General features: G+C 36.8%; 1 pseudogene; it reads right to left on the bottom strand.

Annotated features, from left to right (window-relative positions):
- Positions 1-8,850: 8,850 nt before the first annotated feature.
- LOC102253927 lies at positions 8,851-9,819 on the bottom strand (annotated as a pseudogene).
- Positions 9,820-10,792: the final 973 nt, after the last annotated feature.

The raw sequence follows: 10,792 nt of genomic DNA, 5'->3' as shown, positions 1-10,792 counted from the left end.
TGCTTCTTTGCCAGCCTTCTAAATTTTTGATTGGGTGCCAGACATTATGCATTTTATCTTGATGGGTGTTGGATATATTTTGTGTATTTCTTTTTTAAATATATTTTATTGATTTTTTTACAGAGAGGAAGGGAGAGGGATAGAGAGTTAGAAACATCAATGAGAGAGAAACATTGATCAGCTGCCTCCTGCATACCCCCCACTGGGGATGTGCCTGCAACAAAGGTACATGCCCTTGACGAATAGAACCTGGAACCTTTCAGTCCACAAGCCAACGCTCTATCCACTGAGCCAAACCAGTTAGGGCTATTTTGTGTATTTCTATAAATATTTTTGAGTTCTGTATTAGAACACAATATATTTACTTCAAAGCAGTTTAATTCTTCCTAGTCTTTCTTTAAAGTTTTGTTAAGCAGGACCAAAGCAACCTTTGGTCTAGAATTAATGATTTCTCTTCTTCTGAGACAAACTCTTCTGAGTACTTCAGTCAATGCCCGGTGTATTATAGGTTGGTTTTCTTTGTTGTTATTATTGTTTTAAATCTGGTTGTTGGTATTAGGCACTGTTCCCAGGCTCCTGTGTCTACCAGGCACTCTTCCCTCTAATCTCAGGTGGGTTCTTTCTCTAACCTGTATTAGCTTTTCTTGGGTATATCCTGATTTCTCATGGGTATATTCTGCTGAATACCTGAGAGGTAGCCCTCTTCACCCAGCCAGCATTTTCTCTTTGAAACTCTCTTCTCTTCCTTGTTACTCTGCCAGGTCAGTTTTTGCCAGTTTAGTGTCCTTGAACTCTCAGCTCCAGTTCAATAATTTAGGGTGTCCACTGAGGCTACCTGGGTTCCTCAATGTGTGTCCTGGCCTGGAAAAATCTCACCTTGGTTTTCTGTTTGTTTGGGGTTTTTTGTTTGTTTGTTTGTTTGTTTTCTCTCTCATTTATAATTTCTGGATCACTTCACCTATCTTATCCTATATAATAAAAGGGTAATATGCAAATTGACCCTAACAGCACTGGTCACTATGACACACACTGATCACCAGGGTGCAGAAGACGCTCAATGCAGGAGCTGCCCCCTGGTGGTCAGTGCGCTCCCACAGGGGGAAGCTCTGCTCAGCCACAAGCCAGGCTGCCAGCTGCCAGCACAGCGGTGGTGGTGGGAGACTTTCCCCCCTCCTCAGCAGCACTAAGGATGTCCGACTGCAGCTTAGGCCTGCTCCCCACTGGCAAGTGGACATCCCCCGAGGGCTCCCGGGCTGCCAGAGGGATGTCTGATTGCCAGCTTAGGCCCAATCCCCCGGGAAGCGGGCCTACGCCAACAAGTGGACATCCCCCGAGGGGTCCCAGACTGCGAAAGGGCACAGGCTGGGCTGAGGGACCCCCCCTGAGTGCACAAATTTTTGTGCACCGGGCCTCTAGTTTGTTAATATTGGAGGACCCCAGGGATTTTTTCTTTGCAAAGCCACTTCCTTGCTATTATCATTTGTTCTCTATATCCCAATGGCTCCCAAATTAAATATTTGGCCTGGATATCTCCTTTAACAACATATCTAAAATTGTCATTATATTGCTTAAATAGGTATCCTAAACATAATATATTATAATAATATATCCCAATCCAAATCATGATTTCCTTTTCCCTTCTCAGAAAACTGTTGCCCTGAAATCCTTCTCATCCCAAGTAATGGTAACACCATCCTTCCAGTTTCTCAGGTGAAAAACCACAGAGAAATTTTTGAATCAGCGGTTTCTCTTGTACTCTTTAATACTTAAACAGATCTGCTGATTTTATCTTCAAAATTTCAAAATTTATCCAGAAACTACCCATTTTCCACCACTTTCTTTGCAGTCAACATCATCTCTTATGCAAATATTATTGATTTAAAGTCTCAGTGTTATGTGCATACAATGTAAGGATGCTATTTGTAATTTCTTTAATCAGAAATGTTGCAAATACATTAATTTTAATGGGTAGTATATGTGGCTTTGAAATTCATCAAATAATTTTAAAGTACAGCGCATCCAGAATAATTATATATCATAAATCCAGAGACGTATGACACTCTTTCCACAGGAATGTTTTCTTCAAACATTTTGAATGAAACTTGTTATTTTGGAATAATTTTAGATTTATAGAAAAGTTGCAAAGGTAATTTAAATTGTACCTTTATATTACTTTTCCAGTTGCATTTCTTCTAATGTTGTCACTTTATACTATCATCTTACATGTGTCAAACTAAGAAAATACCAGTGGTATATTACTTTTTAACTAAAATCCAAACATTATTTGAATTTCACCATTTTTACACTATTCTCTGATTTTTGTTTTAAGACCAAATCCAGATTCCACATTGCATTTAATTGTCGTGTCTCCTGGTTTTAACTGATCTTTGGCATTTCCTCAGTCTTTCCTGCTTTTTCATGACCTTAAGAGTGTTGAGCTGTACTAGTCAAGCATTTTGTACCCTACACCTCAAATGTGGTTTGTCTAATATATCCTCATGACTAGAATGAGGTTATGGGTTTTTGGAGGGAACACCATAGGTGAATGCCCTTCTCAAAATATTACATCAGGAGGTAGATGACATTCATATGACATCATTGCTAATATTGATTTTGATCACAGACAGTGCTTGCCAGGATTCTTCCCAGAAAAATTGCCATGTTTCTCTCTCTGTACTGCATTCATTGGAAGTGAGTCACTAAGTTCAATCCATACTCAAAAGTAGGAGCATATTGACATTCTGCAAAGAAAAATTATTTATTATTTTCTATTTTTATTTATTCAATCATTTATTTATATCAGTATAAATATATGTATATTTATTTTATACTTGGGGTTATAATCCAATATTATATTATTTAGTTTATTGTTCAAATTGTTCTAGCTTTGGCCACTGGTTGCCATTAGATTGTCTCTCATATACATATGGCATGACCTCATTCTTGGTTTTTTTAACCACTTCCTTTCTTGTATTTTCAAACATTTTACCTTCCAAGAATAATAAATAATAACAACTGAAAATGTTTAGGTTTTTCTAACACTATGGCCTTTATGAAAACAGAACGTTTGCCATTGTATTCAATTACTTACTATAGCAAGATGCCTGGGGATAGCCATTTAATTGGGTTAAGATGCTCTGTTAAAGTGTTTCTCTTCAGTCTAGCTCAAGGCTAGCTGATGCCTCTGAATTTTCCAAGGCCAATCTACATAATTTCTTTGAATTCTTTATTCTTTTAAGGAGGACACTGGTATCTGCCACAAAACAAGCAAATGTATCTAAACATGCCCCCCGTAATACCTATGTGCATAGCAATCTTTTGACTTAAAATATTTACATTTAGTTGTACCATTCTTTAGGGAAACTATGGTCCCTAAATTATTTCTATTTAGCCATTCATAGGTAGCTGGAATATGAGGTGCATACAAGGGATAAGTTATATGTTACAATGGATGGTGGAGAGCTCCAAAATGAATCATATGATAAAAGCACACATGGTCAATATTTTTACATTTTTATCATTTCTTGTGTTCTCATGGTTCATAATATATGAATATGCTGAGGAGACAAACCCAGATATGTTTATCAGGATCTTTGAAATATGCATTTATATATGCATAGGTCCTCCTGCATTTGTAACTCAGAAAATATTGATTTAATATTTAAGATTAAACAACATTAACAATAATATTGGTTGCAATCATTAATATCTATTAATTTTTAAAATAAACTTATCAGGCTTTTCATTAAACTGTATAGTTACCTATGTTAACATGACACAATAAATGTTCAGAATCGACCTTTGTCTTGTATCATTTTATTTAGCCAAATGCTTTGTTAATATTAACATTAACCAATTCCAGATGTCAACAATTAGGATCAATCCAACAAAACATTTAGTAAGGCACTTTTCTCAGACTGAGAATAGGAAGACTTTCCATAAACATGTGTAGTGAATTTTGAGTGAATCTTAAGATAAAATAGTTGTGTTTAGTGACTAAACATATCATTACACAGATGCCTCATCCCCTTCTGCAGCTGTTCTTGCTGTTTTGGTTCTACGTAGCCCCTCTGCTTGTCTTTCTTGCGGCTCTCAGTTAGTGTTGCACTATTTGGGGGGAAATCTGCAGATGAGGGGTTCTGGCTGATTTTGTAATGTGCCTGCAGATAGCTAAGCTTGCATTGTAATGAGGTCAGATTTCATTTCTCAGCAAGGTCACGCTCCAGGGTTGGTAGAACTCCAAGGAAAATCAAAGTGCTGACAGAAACATCTGAAAGGTGGTGATTCAGTAGGTGGCACTCTTTCCTCCCTGCAAATCCTGTTGTCAATGCTCAGGTTCAGTCTGTCTTTCAGAGTACATTTACATGCCCTCTTTAGACCATTAGGGAATAGTGTGGAAGACTTGGTTGGGGGTGGTGGGAGGGTATTCCTTTGTAGTTTTCTTTAATCCCTGTGTCCTCGAAAAACACTAGCTTTGTATTTTTCTTTTGTTTACCTAGAATTTCAACTTGGTGAGCTGAGCTAACTATGCAAGCACATATGCTGCTGAAAACCTTTATTCTGCTTGGAAAACATTTCCTTATCTATGTCTGAGTTTTCTACTTTTTGTACATTTCTCACTTATTTCCCAGAGTGGCACAGACCTCAAAATTAGCCTGCATTGTAGAAGCTTCGAATTTAAAGGCTACCAAAAAATACAAATACTGATGTCTCTGCTATTTCTTCATGAGCTTGAGAAACAGCACTGTTAGCATACAGGAGATAGATTCATAAATGAATTAGACTTCCTTTCAAAACTGTGTTTTCTCAAATGTCAAAATAAAACAAACAAAATGGAGCTGTTACTTTTCAACAACAAAATCAGAATGAAGCCTGTTTATCCCCAATTTACAAATTTATTCTGAAACTACTTTGAGAAATGATTTATGATGTCTTCATGAAGTTGAAGATCAGTAATAGAGAAATTAGAACTCCCCCCTGCCCACTCACACAAAAGAATGTGCTAGACAAGTAGAAATAATCAAATACTAGTTTTAAAATTATAGTTTACCCTAAGAGATTATTACATTTTCTTTTTGATGTTTATCTTTTTCTTTCTCTGGTTGCATTAGCCTTTTGCTTGCATTGTGACTTTGCTTTTGTTAAAATGTATAAAAAAATGTCAGGTGTGACTGAACTCAGGATTTATAAGAGCAAAGGAGTGTAAGTAAATTCATTTGAGGTTCCATTAGTTCAACCTGAAAAGGTTGCCTGGGTATGATGCTTTGACATTTACTCAGTACCCAAAGAATGTTGTGCTGAATGAGAAAAAGTTCATATACATTCACACGCACACATCTGCATGCGTGTGCACACACACATACACACATATACACACATATTGTAAGGTTTCACTGCGTCAGATCAATTCGATTAGCTCAAAATGAAAAGAAATGATACAGATTTCCTGATGATGTTATAAACATGTAAACTATCTCCTTCCTCTAGTAATGGTGTTTGAACCCCTTGGATAACTTGATTTGGATTCCCTCGAAGCCTCCCACAAATTAAGCTTTGACACACAAACCAGGGTGCCAACCATAAACTCCAGTTACACAATTATATGATCTGCAAATCTCCCTAAACTGCTTTGGCTACTCTTCCTAGAACAATACTGTGCAACACATAGTAGTAATTGTTTCTGATGACAGGGATAATTTTAGAGAGGGGTTGGCTGGCTTCTCCGGTCTCCTTATTTGCACTTCTTTGTGACAAGTTTTGGAAGAAGCCAGGCATAGACAATGAATTTCCCAATAAAGCTCACTCACAGTGCGGAGGTTATATGCCTTCATGGGAACCCTGCATTCATTTTCTTATTTAAACAGGTCAGGGAATCCAGAACAAACTGTAGCTTGCATTGCTTGTGCTTAATTCTATATAGCTTCACTCATCTCCTTTGGATCTTGTGATATAGCAATTTTTGAACATAGTTTGACTGCAAATAAGAAATAACAACAGTTTTTGTGAGCTTGGGAAGACTTTTAAAAATCACATTTATATAGTGAGACCCACCATCATGTAAGAGTGTATTATATCATCACCTTTGTGCCCCCTTTAAGTATATATTCTAGCAAATCTTCACCTGTGTTTCATGCTTTTGTACATTCTCTCCTTTCTCACCAGAATACTTTCCTTGAGCCCCTCCCACATCCACATTGCCTCCCAAAAATTTTTATTCATATTTCAAAATCCAGTGCAGACATCAACTCACTAGAGAAGCTTTAGTTTACTCCACACCAATGCAGCTGAGTTCATTGCTCTATTCCCTGTTCAATGGGAATTTAGATGTCATTAATTGAGTCTCCAGGGCCATAGCATTGCACACTACTAAAGGGTGAGGATTCACACTCTTTTATATAGATGGTGCCTTTAAAGTTGGGCAAACAGGCACACCTTGCCTAGGCACTACCACAATTCCTGCCACATAGAACCTACTCAGTAGATATTGATCAAAATGAACTGGTCTAATGTATAATTGAGAATTTCAGTGGTGAATAGGCTAGAGGTAAAAATAACTTTGGAAGTCATTTAGTTCAAGCCACTCAATTTATAGATGTGTAAACTACACCCGAAGCTGTGAATTGACCAATTAATTTCTGCCCTGCTAGGTGGTGACAGATTGACTTGGATTAGAACCCAGTCCTTGTGCATCCGTCCTTTCCACAGCAGCAGGTTGCCTCACAAATTGCTACAGTGCAAAGGTACTATTCCAGTGGGGAAATATTGACTTTATAAAATCCTGACCTTGGAAAGCATCCCCATGGAGAGAGCCACATTTTCTTCAGTGTGTTGGATGGCTGTGACTCTAACTAAATTGAGCAATCTCTTCATCCGTTTTTGGTTCTCAGGTTGAATAGTGCCTCACACTCCTTTCCTTGTAAGATCACAGAGTCTCTACAGGTACTAATTAGGCCTTCTGACATTCCCCTGTGGAAATGATCTTATTATTATGACTAAAATGGTACTAAGGATATTTAAGATGTTTAACCTAAAAGGGAAGAAAGGAGTTAAGTATTCCAACCAGAAGCTCCCAGAACTGAAAGAACTCCAAAGCCAAAAAGCTTAATAACATGGCCTGGGGCAAACAGCTGGTAGAGAAAGGTTTGTCTATTGGGCATGCCTTCAGAGAGACCATCTTTATTAGTCAGGGTTCTTCAGAGAAATAGAATCAATAGATTATATACACATACATATATATGCATGTATAAACATATATACACACAGATGAGGATGATAGGTGATAGGTAGATGTTGACAAATTGGCTCATATGATTTTAGAGACTAAGAAATTTCATGAGCTACCTTCTGCAAACTGGAGACCCAGGAAAGCCAGTGGTATAATTTAGTCTGAGTTCAAAGACTGGAGAACCAGGGAAGGCAATGGTATAAATCTCAGTCTGAGAAGAAGATGAGATGGGATGTGCTTGGTTAAGTAGTGAGGCAGGGAAAAAAGGGGTGAATTCCTCCTTCTTCCACTTTTCTACCCAAACCCTGGATAGATTGGACTATGCCCACTCTGATTATGGAGGGCAATCTGTCTTACTTAGCTTACCAATTTAAATGCTAATCTCATCCAGAGACAACATCAAAGACACACCCAGAAATAATATTTAATCTGGGTACTCTGTGGCCAGTCAAGGTGACATAAAATTAAGCATCACACCATCCCACTCACCTTGCACATACCTTTGTCTTTTCCACCCAACTTTAGCTCTTCCTTCTTTGGACATTTTTCTAGATTCCCTTTTAGAAATTTGAACATTTTTTACCTTTTGGCTGACCCTGATAATTGGCTACATAAAAGCATAGACTGCAATGCCTTATATAAGCATCCTTTTTTAGACATTTTTTTCCTTTATTTTTACAATACAGGGGAAAATATGTAGCCTGTATCTTTTATTTATCCAACCCAACTGTAATCTACTGTATGCATTTTGCCTTCCATGCTTCCTGAAAACTTATTCTCAATTATTTGGGGGGTTTCTTTGCTTCTCAGTGCATACTATAATGCAAAAGTTCTGTTGGAAAGAGAGTGTCTCATGCAATTAACAAAATTCAGAGAGGACCCTCAACTTTGGTCCACATTGGTCTTTCCTGAAATAGCCATTGATTAGTTACTCTGAATTGCTTGAATGTGGGAATGTTATCTGTGAGCCTCTTTTGGGCATGGCAGCACCTTGACCCAACCTCTAGAAATACTCCATACAGCTCTTGGTCTGTAAGGTCATTTAACCTCAGTGTGTTGTTAAAAGTGACTCTAGGAAGGTCCTCATAAATCATAAAACTCATCCTTTCACAGTCTTTTTGGAAAGCTCTTCTCACAAACCTTTATTTATTTTTAAATTTTGGACATTAGTTTAATTACCTAATAGACCATACAGATGGAAATATATGGTAAATTGATGGAAACAAGTTTCATCAACTTAGGAGACAAGCAGGCATTTTAGACCAATTTAGGTTTAGTCATTCAGCAGACTAAACTATTTTTTAACATTTAAAATAAAACATCTTTTTATAATAAACAAAACAATATATTATAACTAACTGACTTCCAACACTGCCCAAATTATTTTTTAAAACATTATTTAAATTTTTTTCACATATCTTTAAATGTCAAATTTTCTTTGGTAGATTATCTAAAGTGCTAAATTTTCATTTTAGAACTTATATATTTATCTAACAGAGTACCCTAAATTGATGTTCATCAAGATACTTTACTTTAAGCCCTAATGGTTTATATCTTCCCTTTAAAATATATACGTATTTTTAAGTTGTCATTCTCAAAGATATTCTGGAGAAAAAAATTATGAATTAAACACCTATAAATTCTTCTTCATTGCTGTGGTTGTGTAGTAATTATCATCTAACCCATAGTGGTCTATCAACTGAGTAAGGCTGAGTTTCTTGTTCTCCTCAGACATAGCTGACTGCAACTCAACAGTTGGCTGCAGCTTCTCCACTTCTTTATTAACAATTGTAACTGAGACAGATCATTCTTTGATCTATACATTTTGACAAGTTTTAGCCTCCTAAAAAGGTCTTCTTCTCCTAAATCTGTTTCCACAATTTTGCCTTTTCTTCATGTAATCCTTTTTGGGGAAGATTCTCATCAAAGTCATTCTGGAGATCACTGCAGGAGCCAGTATCAAGTGATTTAGATCCACTTGCATTGATATTCTTTTTTTAAATTATGTTTATTTATTTATTTATTGTCTAATGTTTTATGTATGTCTCTTTTTCCCCCTCTAGACTGCCCCCACAAGCCATTCCCACCCGGGCAAACCCCCACCACCCAGTGTCTGTGTCCATTGGTTATGTTAATATGCATGCATACAAGTCCTTTGATTGCTCTCTAACCAACCCCTCTCCTGCCATTTGTCTCTGGATCTATTCTTGATCATCAAATTATGTTGATCATTATTCTTGATGGTATTTTTCAAATATGAATTTTCTTCAAATTCACTGTCCATGTGTTTAAAGTTATCTTGAAATTCCAAACAATTTTATTGTGTTGATGATGATGGTTTATCTAAAAAGTTCTGATCATTTTCTTCATTCTCTACTTTAAGACGGTTTACCACTGTAACAGGGATCAAATGAAAATTTATTTTTCCTCAACCGTTCTCTTAAGTGTTGCACTCATAGGTTGCTTTCTTGAACTACTTGTATGGGGAGATGAACGATTGGCACAGCCTGTGGAGCGCTAGGTAAAATCACAGCTGAGTCTGAAGGACTTTCCATCTTGGAAATGTTATCTTGGTTTACTTCTTCCTCCACCATCTCCACAGCAATGAAAACCTGCCTAGCTCCAGCCAAGGGCGCTCCTGTTCCAGGGCTCTTCTCAAAAACTTTTAGAATTCAACTGCTTCTTACGTCTATCCCAAGCCCTCCCTCTATCCTCTTCCTCTGGGCACCCTCTGAATATGCTCCTCTGATGACCTTGGAAACAGAATGCTGTCCCCTCCTTCCTTTGTGAAGGGGTAGAAAATAAGATCATCATTTAGGTTGTTTTTGCTTAATCACAATTCCCTTTCTTCTTTTCTCCCCTTCCTTCCTCCCTTCCTTCCTTCCTTCCTTCCTTCCTTCCTTCCTTCCTTCCTTCCTTCCTTCCTTCCTTCCTTCCTTTTTTCTTTCCTGACATAGCTACTCTTTATCTGTTCCATATACCTTAATAAATATTATAGTACTATTAAACCTAGTTTCCACATTATGAAATTCTGTTTCTACATTCTTTGTTTATGTGTTTCCATTTTCCTGAACTTGCCTTTCCTACTATTTTATCAGCAAAGCCCCAGTTCAAATGTCACTTCATTCAATCATTAAATAAATACATAGAGATTTAAGTGGCTTCTGGGAGGCAAATCTGAGATAATTTTATCACTAAAATACATAATGATATTAATGAGTTCTCTATTTAACAAAATAAGAATACATGAGCCCACACTAATAATAAATTAATAAATAAACAGACAAACATTTAGGGAGAAGGTAAAGCAGAATGTCAGCTAATAGATGAAACAGAATAACCACCATTGTACAATCACCATAATAATAATGGAATCATAGGAATTGACAATAGATGCTCAAAGTAGCCAGTGAAAATTTCATAAGGAATGTCATATTCACAAAACATTTTAAAGTATCTCTCACAGGTTATTTATTAATTACAGGAAAAGTAGTAACTAAGGGGAAAAACAGACAGCCATCACCTTAACCAAGAAATCAAAGTTAAAATTACCCAAAATGGGACAAA

This window comes from Myotis brandtii, unplaced genomic scaffold (genome assembly GCF_000412655.1).
Source record: "Myotis brandtii unplaced genomic scaffold, ASM41265v1 scaffold525, whole genome shotgun sequence".
NCBI classification, from domain to species: Eukaryota; Metazoa; Chordata; class Mammalia; order Chiroptera; family Vespertilionidae; genus Myotis; species Myotis brandtii.
Note: the sequence above shows the minus strand (reverse complement) of the source record. Positions and strands in the feature narration are given on the sequence as shown.